Source organism: Bubalus kerabau, chromosome 10 (genome assembly GCF_029407905.1).
Source record: "Bubalus kerabau isolate K-KA32 ecotype Philippines breed swamp buffalo chromosome 10, PCC_UOA_SB_1v2, whole genome shotgun sequence".
Lineage (NCBI taxonomy): Eukaryota > Metazoa > Chordata > Mammalia > Artiodactyla > Bovidae > Bubalus > Bubalus kerabau.
Window position 1 is genome coordinate 14,566,186 of NC_073633.1, and position 10,269 is coordinate 14,576,454.

The 10,269-nt window shown below is 38.1% G+C and overlaps 1 long non-coding RNA gene across 1 annotated transcript; it reads right to left on the minus strand.

The window, feature by feature from the left end:
- Nucleotides 1-1,658: 1,658 nt before the first annotated feature.
- LOC129620395 (uncharacterized) lies at nucleotides 1,659-10,005 on the minus strand. The gene is made up of 4 exons (XR_008698510.1): nucleotides 9,741-10,005; nucleotides 4,941-5,092; nucleotides 2,015-2,151; nucleotides 1,659-1,745 (listed from the first exon to the last, which is right to left on the minus strand). It is a non-coding gene; the product is annotated as an uncharacterized LOC129620395 (long non-coding RNA).
- Between the last annotated feature and the right edge of the window lie 264 nt (nucleotides 10,006-10,269).

A 10,269-nucleotide genomic window follows, 5' to 3' on the forward strand; every position in this document is an offset into this window, starting at 1 on the left:
ACCTCACATAACTACCATTTTGTGGTTGTTATGGTGAGAACATTTAAGGAAAATGCTCCTGGTGTTTTTGAAACAGAAGAACACAAAAGAATGATTCTCTAACTGTGGGTAAAGAAGTTGGGTTTGGCCTTTCCTTCCTTTGAAAAAGGAAAAAATTATGAATTTTTCTGTTTTAGTAGAAAAGAAAATCTGGAATTCTGGAAGATTAGAGTAAGCATTCTGTGTTGCATGACCTAAATTGGGTCAGGCTTATGCCTTTGAGAGACGCTCTAGCTCATGAGTCTATGAGTAAAGGCATGTATGTGTTTCTATGGTACAATCCTGGGAGTTTCCAGTGTAGGTCCAAGGAGGGGACGGGTGAGCCCTGCAGTGGCAGCCTGAAAGGTCTCTTTGTCTTTCCTTTGAATGTTTGGATAAGTAATCTGAAAATTACATTAACAAAATGTTTTGCATGAACCTAAAAATAACTCAGCTGAGCACACTCAAAGTCTTTGTGGTTGTTTTACATGCGAACGTTAATTATGCCTACATGCAAAATTGACTGGTAAAAGATTTTACTGTCAGGTAACAAATACCTCAAACTGTGGCCTCGTGTTCTACATGGTGTTGTGGAGGGCAGCATATGATTTTATTAAAACTTAAAACATAATTCCTCATCACTACTAGTTAGGAATTCAAAGATTCAACATTAAAAATTGAATTCTGGAGGACTCTATCTATAGGCAGATCCTTCACAGTGAGGAGAAACTCTATCCACTGGAAAAAGAAAAGTATTAAAATACAATCAGTAATGGGGGGAAGCTCTGTTTCATATACAACAAACAATGGCAATTCTTTGTAGACACATAGCTTATGCATAGATTTGCTTTTAAATGTTGTTGCTAATGGATTTTTTTAAAGTACTATAAGTAACAATTCTCATTCATTTGCTGATAGGAATACAAAATGGTACAACCACTTTGAAGGACAGTTTAGCAGTTTCTTACAGAACTAGGCCTACTGTTGAGGGGGTGGAGGGGAAGAGATGAATTCGGAGTCTGGGATTCATCACACACACTGCTATATGTAAAGTAGATAACCAACGAGGACCTACTGTATAGCACAGGGAATGATACTCAGTGACTTGGAATAATCTATAAGGGAAAAGAATCTGAAAAAAAGACACACACATATATATCCGAATCACCTTGCTGTACACCGGAAACTAATACAACGTTGATTGTAAATCAACTATATTTCAATAAAAACATTTTTAAAAAAAAGAAGGAAAAGAAACTAAGCCTACTCTTATCCATATGATCTGGCAGTCATGCTCCTTAGCATTAGCTGAAAACCAAATTAGCTGAAAATCATGTCCACACATGTCCACAAAACCTGAACACGAATTCATAATTGCCAAAACTTAGAAATACCCAAGATGTTCTTCAATAGGTGAATAAACAAAGCATGGGACATCTGTATGATTGTGTATTTTTCAACCATAAAAAGAAATGAGCTCTCAAGCCGCAAAAAAAATAGAAGACTCTTAATCATAAATGCATATTGCTAAGTCAAACAAGCCAGTTTGAAAAGACTATCTACTAGATACTTCCAATTATGTGACACCATGGAAAAGGCAAAACTATAGAGACAATGAAAAAGATCAGTGGTGGACTTCCCTGGTGGTCCAGTGGGTCCAGACTCCACATTTCTACAGCAGGAGGTGCAGATTCAATCAGTCCCTGGTCAGGGAAGTTCCACATGCCCTGGGAACAGAGGAACAAATCAGGAAAGGAATATTCAACCACTCATTGGCAGATAAGGTGTGAGCAAGAACCCCAAGGAAGAATCACAGCCTTTTCACCCATGCTGGCTATTAAAGCCTACATTTTGGGAATTTCCTGGTGGTTCAGTGCTTAGGACTTGGTGTTTCACTGCCAGGCTGGGTTCAATCCCTGGTCGGGGAACTAAGATCCCACAAGCCCTGCAGCACAGCCCAAAATAAAAAATAAATAAATATATAAATATAGCTTACCGGACTTCCCTGGAGGTGCAGTGGTTAAGAATCCACCTTCCCATGCAGGGGTCACAGGTTCAATTCCTGATCAGGGAACTAAGATGCCACATGCCCCGGGGCAACTAATCCCGCACCGCAATTACTGAGCTCGAGTGCTGCAAAAGACAGAGCCCATGAACCACAAGTGGAGAGGAGACACGCGCCACAGTGAAGATCCTGCATGCCACAACTAAGATGCAGTGCAGCCAAAAATAAAACAAATAAACATAAATAAATACAGTTTATCTTTGAAGGAATGTAAACCCATTGACATTGAATGAAAACAAGCACTTTTAACTCACTAAAAGCCAGTAGGGTTGCTTTAGATTAATTTAGTCTTCACATAAAAAAATCTTCAAACTATTTTAGATTGAAAGGACATCTCTGATCATTTTAATCAGTTTTTGTTTTTTTTTTTGCCAACACAGAATTTAATTTGCTCTATAGACACTTGCATTTTACCTGTCCTCTCTATATGTACTATCCGCTTCCCAAGAAGATAGCTAAAAGTTGATTTATATTAAGGATTTTAAAAATACCTTTCAAGCTTTTTTGGTTAACTTTTCAGAAGCCCAGCAGGAGCCACCTATGTGGCATAATTTTAGGGACATTTCTGCCCAGTTCGTAAGTTTGCCCACCTGCTCTAAAACCAGAAAGACCTTGCTCAGGAAACAAAGAGCTTTATTCTGTACTTAGACAAGACTTAAAAGGCACATCCCCAGAGGAAAGCAAAGCATCTATTTAAATCCAATTGAAAATATTCTCTTCCCAGGTGCTCTCGTCTCTACTCAATTTCTTCATTACTATCAAAACACAGATGACTCACAAATTCATATCTCCAGCCCAAGCCTCTGTCTCCTCAGGCTTCAAACCTGATTATACAACTGGCAAGTTTGTCCTCTTAGAATTCTTGAAGGTGCCCAAGCTTAATGAATTCAAGCTCTTTTCATTCCCCATACCCACCAATACTCCTAACCTGGTTTCCTTCCTTGGTTCCCATCTCAATGAACTAGTCATCCAGTAGAACCAACCTGAAAGCCGGAAGTGACCTCCCTTCACCTCCATGCCCAAACTATCCCCCAATTCTCTCAAAACTGTCTGCTCCTCTACGTCTTCCTCACCTGCTTTACCCAAACTGTCTATTTTAATAACGTCCTAGCAAGTCTACCTGTATCCCTTCTAACCCCAAACAACTTATTCACCATATTACAGCAAAAGCAAAAATGTAATATGTACTATACCCCTTTGCTGTTGTTCAGTCGCTAAGTCAAGCCCAACTCTCTGTGACCCCATGGACTGCAGCATGCCAGGCTTCCCTGTCCTTCACTGTCTCCTGGAGTTTGCTTAAACTCATGTCCATTGAGTCGATGATGCCATCCAACCATCTCATCCTCTTGTGGTCCTCTTCTCCTCCTGCTCTCAATCTTTCCCAGCATCAGGGTCTTTTCCAGTGAGGTGGCTCTTCATCAGGTAGCCAAACTATACCCCTTTGACCCTTCACTGTTACAGAGCCTTTGTATATACTATTTTCCTGACTTGAATCACTCTTTCCTTCTTGATAACTCTGACTCTTTCACATTTCTGTTCAAGTATCATTTTACAGGGAAGCTTCCCTTGGCTTTTATGACCAGATCTAGTCCCCTGTCTCCTAGCAATTTGCATATCTCTTTCACAGCTATCCTCAAGTTGTTATCTTACATTTATTTATTTTGTTATATTGTGTCTCTCACTAGCTTCTCTCATGTCTTCATAAAGGCATGAATTTGTCTAATTTTTTCTCCCTATTGTATCCAAACAAATAGCATAGTGTCGGGTACATAGTAATTGCTCATGAAATATTCACTGGGTAAATAAATACATAAACTAAAATATAAATAACCAATCAAATTCTTTCCCCAAAATAAAGTTTTTTATGATAGATGCCAACCAGAAGGAGAATGAAAAAAAAAAACAAAATGAAAAAAAAAAAATGCCTGGCACATAATAGGTACACAATTTTGTAAAAATTCATCTACTTTAAAACTTTCATAGAGCCAATATCTACAGCCTGTTACTCTATGCATTCATGGCGAGCAGAACTAAAGCAATGCAATTTGCTTCCAGGATGCTAAGAATGAAGTGTTTTTGTCTGTTTCTACTTCCCAAACACGCTTTGCTTTGTGTAAATTTGCTGTGACTACACAAGACAGATTAGGCCAAATGCAGGAAAGAGTTGCAAGGATTTTCACTTTGCAGGTTGGGCACTATGCCTGGAAGGGATGAAATTTAGGTCTTCCTGTTAAATGGATACCCAGCTGCCTAGTCTTAAGACTCAAATAAAGAATATCTACTAGAAAGAGAATCATCCCTAAATATGGGCCAGAGAATTCAAGATTTCAAGGATAGCTTCCTCAGTGTGTGAGTGAGACACTCAAAGGGACAGAAGATGAAGTGCCTCCATGAGTTCAGTTAAGGACACAGCCCAGTAAGGAAAAGCTGCAGGGCTTATGATTGCTTTATAAAACAGTGTGAAGAGAACTGTTTGGCACTCGTTTACACATGACAGGCTCACAATAATTCATTTCTTTAAATATGAAGCCCCAAGTCACCCCATCTAAAATTATGTTTCCTACCAACATTGCTTAGTAACTACACAGAGGAATGAGCACTGGCCTGGAGGCAGCTTCCACATATCTCCTGAGATAATGACACGCTCTCGCCTTTACAAAAGTCCTGCTCAAGACACCTGGGTTCTTGTCCCATTTCTCTGGCACTAATTAGCTCCAAGGCTCTCACACAGTCTCAGTTCTTCACATATAAAATGAGAAGGCTGTAGTTTTTTAAGGCTTTAAACTTCATTCCAGTTCTAAATTCTTTGATTTGTTCCTGAATCTCTGCTGGCAGATTGGAGTGTTAAGTCACCTACTTGGTCTCCGGAGTCGCAGGAGCATTGTAGAGGCTCCCTGTTCTTTGAGAGGGTTGGTTCACAGGAGGAATTTACTGGAAGGACTGATGCTGAAGCTCCAATCCTTTGGCCACCTGATGCGAAGAGCCAACTCATTAGAAAAGATCCTGATGCTGGGAAAGATTGAGGGCAGAAGGAGAAGGGGGTGGCAGAGGATGAGATGGTTAGATAACATCACCGACACAATGGACATGAATCTGAGCAAATTCCAGGAGATAGTGAAGCACAGGGAAGCTTGAGATGCTGCAGTCCATGCCATTGCAAAGAGTCAGACACAACCTAGTGACCGAACAACAACCACCAGTGAAGTGAGCAGAGGAGAAACCTGTTCTTTCCTCACAGGAACATAAGCAGCCTCCAACCTGGGCTGACTGAAGGGCTGGGGTGGGAGGAAGAAGCAGACAGGGCACAGCCGCCATGATGGTGAGCAGGAATTTTGCCCCCAGGAGGCACTGGCCAGGTTTCCCTTAACCACTGCTCTAAGCTCAGCAGGTCTGCCACTGGCTTCACAGGCCTCCCCTCTGCAGCTGTGCCTCACAGGACTCACTCGAAGAATATCAAGTCTTCCATGGCACATTGTCATGTTTACTGAGCAGCTGTACCTGCATTTAAAGAAAAAGAACATGTGTCCTCTCCAGTAACCCTCTGGCGGGCTTATGCTACAACAGAAAATATCTGAAGCAAAGGACATTTTCAAAGAGGAGGCATAAATTCAAGCTACCTGAATCACTTTGTGTTTCTGTCCCCAGTAGGGAAGAGAGACATTCCTTCTTTTATTTTCCCAAATGGATTCTTGTCTCCTTCAAGGCTTTACCATGGGCAAGAAGATTAATGTCAACTTCTACAGGAAAGTTTTGTTTGTTCAACTAACCTACCAGAAGAAGACTCTAAATTCAATTTCTTTGCCTTGTTTTTATAGACGATAAATATACTGCCTTGCTTAGGATACATTTTTCGCAATGTAACCCAAAATACTACATGTCAAAATAATTTTCAAATTTCATTCTTATAAACATACAATTTGAAATGTAGCAAGATGTTGTCAAAGTATAATTTGCTTAAGAATAATATTTTAAATTGAGATTTATTCTTGGCTATACTATACATTTGTCACTTCTTGGATAAACTTTTTTTTGTTAACTCCCTACTGAATTATGTTTGTCAACTCCCTTCTGTTTTATTTGAATCAAAAAACTGACTTTCATCTTAAACAGATATGACAAAAGGAATTTTTCTGTTTTGAAAAGTCAAACTCATTCTTTTACTGTCCTCTCCTTCAACCTTACTTTGGGTATTTTTAGCCTAAGCCAATCTTTCAATATTTACTTTATGTATGTAAATAACACATGTTCCTTTCAGAAATGCTACCTACATTCCCAAAAAAGCAGTGACTCTGATCCCTTACTGCTGTCATTCAAGTCCTAAGGGTTCCAATTCAAGTTCCTGGGTGACTGGAAACACCACCCTCATCCTATTGGATTCATTATGGATAACAGAAGAATAACGACACTTGTAATTACTGACAGATGGCTTGCCATCCTCTTTGAAGTTCCCCAAAGCAAGATGCCCCAAATGTATGCTCAGAATTATTTGTTGGTGAGATTACAAAGCAAATTTTAGCTAACTCAAAACAAAATGGCATATTTTTCCTTTATTTAACTTGAATTACAATATTTCTCAAACACAGAATATAAAGACTCATACATGTAAATACATGAGCTGTTTGCATGAAGTTGCCATCATAAATAGAAGTCAACTTGTAACAACCTCTGTTTCAAGAGAATTATTACTAATGTTGAAAATAGTCAAATGTCACCAAATAAAAATAGGTTATTCTCCTTATAAGGCAAATATATTGTGTGTTTCAGTGATGATGACCCAAACATGATCATTTCAAATTGCTTAAGATTTTGTAGAATCTAATGCCCAAAGTTCTATCTTCTTTCCAGCTTTCACATCCCCCTTACATTATAGATTAAATCTCATAATATTGTTTTGGAAGCTTTTGTCTACTTTCCTTCTGAATCCACATCCTATTTTTTTTATAGGAAATTTGCTGACAGTTTGATGTCCTAAACTCCATGCCTATTTTCATCTATCTCCATAGTAACTACACATTCCCCACAATGTTAAACTTTAGACCAAAGACAAAAATACATAGCCAAAAAGAAATCATTTTCTATGTATTGACTTTCTGAGCCAGTCTAGTGTGTTTGCTATGAATGCCATAGCAAACATCTTTATAGGCATATCAACATCTTTATATACATATCAACATCTTCATAATGGAATTAACTATGCCTTTTAAATTTTTGGCAGCATTTTTGGAGAGCTTATATAAAGTTGATATAGAAAATTATGTATTCTCCCAAAGGATTGCTTAAGATGCAGTGGTAAAGGCAAAATAATTGCCTAGGCTGATATCCAAAGGGAAGGCAAATTATGAGGTCAGGTGTGGCTTCCCCGAGACTTGAGCAAAACTAGTTCTTCCATCACGGGAGTAATTCCCCTTCCCAGCAAGAAACTCACTGCCACTCCCCTGAGTCACATGCAAACTGTGCTATTAGAGATGAAACACCAACTGACATCTACAAAAATAGTCTCATAATTTTTCAGTGTAAACATTTAATGCCACAGTGATTTCATGGGTCTATGCATTCTTTTGATAGTTATAGATGACTGACTCCAAATGATATTTAGCCAAGTGACAGTAACCCTGTAAATGCCTGCCTCAAAGGGCTGACCACCACTGCACAGTAACACACACATTTATGTGTCAGTCTCCCGAGCACCTGTCATTATAATGTTCAGGCGCTAGAACACATCAAACATTGCAACACAAGAGACTGCTAAAGGCTTACCCAAACTACAAAGCCACGCTCTTGTTGGCAAATGATTCAGATAATTATAATGAAAATGACACCAACAAGGTTCATAAACTGAAACTAATATTTAAAACGAATGTTAAACTGAAACAAATGAGGTTTTATTGTGTGGATAAAGAACACAAGATTCTGGCTTAGAATTCATAGCATCCTGTGGTTGGAAAGTGCATTTTTAGAGGCCGTACAGCTCAGCCACTCACCTAATGCAGAAATTTCTTGGACAACATTCTTAACAAGTGGTCATCAGCCTCTGCTTTTTCATCCCGCGCCCAAGAGTGCGCTGCTGCTGTCAGAAGTCGCCTTACTGAAACTCCCACCCACTCATTTCTGTCTCCTAGAGTTCTTAAATCAGTTCTGCCACTCTCTATACTAGTTAGTTGGCTTTTTTTTAATATATAATAATACAAATAAAAGCAAGCATTTATTGAGTACTTACTATGTGCCAGGCATTGTATTAAGTATTTTATATGAATTATATTATTTATTTAGAGATGATGAGTGTAAACTCTGGAGCCAGACTGTCTGACTTAGAATTCTGGCTCTGCCAGTTACTAACTATACAACATTAGAAAAGTCACTTAACCTTTTTCTGTGCTTTGGTTCCTCAGCTATAAAATAGGCATAATAGTAATAATGCCTATGTTATGATAATTAAATGTTGGTATACCTAAAGTGTTTAGAATAGTGCCTAGCATATGATAAAGACTATAAAAATGCTGTTGTGTTACTCATTTCTATCATCATTCTTACTATAATCCTATTGTATAGATGAGCAAACTGAGGTTTAGTAAAGAGGTTAGGCAACTTAAGGAACAATTCTCATTGTTAAATCACATCTGGAATCAATTTACTATCCACTGTTTTCACTATTGCTTGTGTGTTTGTTATACCATTTAACTTTGCTTTTTTTTTTTTAATAGATTCAGTTCTAGGAACATTTTTCAGTGTTTGATTTGTTCTAAGAGTTTGTAACCAATAGTGTGACTTCTCCAAAAGAGGTACTTCTAACACTCTATTCCCCCATGAAACAAAATCATCCAGTGTTAACCAAGAGATGGTAAAAGAGGTTTTGAAAGGCAATATCATAAAATGTATCAAGAATCATAAAGTTGTTCAAAGACTTTGATTTAATAATCCTACTCCTGGGAAGTTATTCCAGGGAAAAAACTCAACAGACAAGTAAGCTGCTCACATCCGAATCTTCCTTATCACATTGCCAGTTCCATCCCCTGAAAAGATACTAGGAGTAAATATTAAGGGTACATTCAGGTGAATTAGGATAAACCTGAAGGAAAATTATATAGTTAATTAAATGATCATTATAACACGTTAAAATATGGAAAGAAGCTTATGATAAAACACAAAATGGAAAGAAAAAATATTAAATGGAAAAAGAACCAAAATTGAGTTATAATGGAATTATCACTATTAAAATATGCACCCTTGACCATAAAGTGCAAATGAAAATAATTCTGTTAACATGGTACAATCACTCTCTTAAAAAAAATTTTTTTTTGACCATGTCATTAAGCATGTGGGATCCCAGCTCCCCACCCAGGGATCAAACCCGTGCCCCCTGCAGTGGAAGTGCCAAGTCTTAACCTGGACTCCTGGCAAATTCCCTGCAAATGTTTTTAATATTTAGACAATAGAATACTATACAGTGAAAATGAACAAACTACACATATCAATATGAATAAATCTTGAGAAGAAATGTTTCACAAAGATACATGTATTTCCACTTACACAATGTTTTAAAAACTTATAAATGCTATACTATATATTATTTAAGGATACAAACATACATATACATGTGTGATTAAAGTTGAAATATTTGGATGGGGATAATAAACACCAAAATTAGAATAGTGATTACCTTAAGGCTTGGGAGGGAAATGTGATCAGGGAGAGTATCACAGGGAAAGATTACTTCTTATGCTGGTTGGAGAGTAATCTGGTTGTTTATGTGGTTCTCAACTCATCTGAAGAGTTTATTAAAAATACGGATGCTAGGGCCCCACCACTGCAGACACATTCATCCGGTTTAGAGTAAGACCTGGGCTTCGTGATTTGAAAAGTTCCCGGGTGATTCTAACGAGCACCCCATTCTGTCCCACTGAATGAGAGATGAGAACCCAGCACAGGGAACTCAGCTCTGTGCTCTGTGATGGCCTGGTGGGCTGGGATGGGGGTGGATGGGAAGGAGGCTCGAGAGGGAGGGGATATGGGTGTATTTATAATTGATTCACATTGTTGTACAGCAGAAACCAACACAACATTGTAAAACAATTATCCTTTAGTTGAGAATTTTTAAAAATGAGAGATGAGGGCTAATTTTTATTTTTTGTATTGCTAAAGTAGATCATAATGATTAAAACTGATCTTTAACGTTGATATATTGTTTT